This window comes from Sinocyclocheilus grahami, unplaced genomic scaffold, assembly GCF_001515645.1.
Source record: "Sinocyclocheilus grahami isolate Dianchi unplaced genomic scaffold, SAMN03320097.WGS_v1.1 scaffold13876.1, whole genome shotgun sequence".
Classification (NCBI taxonomy): domain Eukaryota; kingdom Metazoa; phylum Chordata; class Actinopteri; order Cypriniformes; family Cyprinidae; genus Sinocyclocheilus; species Sinocyclocheilus grahami.
The window spans coordinates 1-542 of NW_015515097.1; positions in this window are offsets into that span (position 1 = coordinate 1).

Below are 542 nucleotides of genomic sequence, written 5' to 3' on the forward strand. Positions count from 1 at the left end.
AATGTAGCAAATTGTTGTAGAAATATATATTTAATAAAATATATAAAATGTTATACAACATATATTAATATAAAATTACATCTGTGAGATACTGTATAGTCACTGTGAAATATAAAGTAACAATTGTGGGATATAAAATCACACTGAGATATAAAGTTACATTATGAGAAATTACAATTGTGGTATATAGTCACATTATGAAATATGAAACAATATTGAGATATAAAATCACATTGTGAGATATAGTCTCTTTGTGAGCAGCAGCAGTTCTGCAAGTTTCACCACCTCATGCCCATTAGATTTATTTTTATTTTTTAACAACAATCAAGTTGTAATATTCTAAATTAAAATGCTCAGTGTGGTAAGCCAGAAATCATCTTATATGTTGCATGGAGCTGCAGTTCTGTTACGCAGCAGAATTACAATACCTGCAGATGCAGTTTGCTGCCAACTAATCAGCTTTTCACAAAACAGCATCTGTCGACTAAAACAACATCACCATAAGCTAGAAAGTGGTCACTGAAACTGGTTTGAGGGTTCTG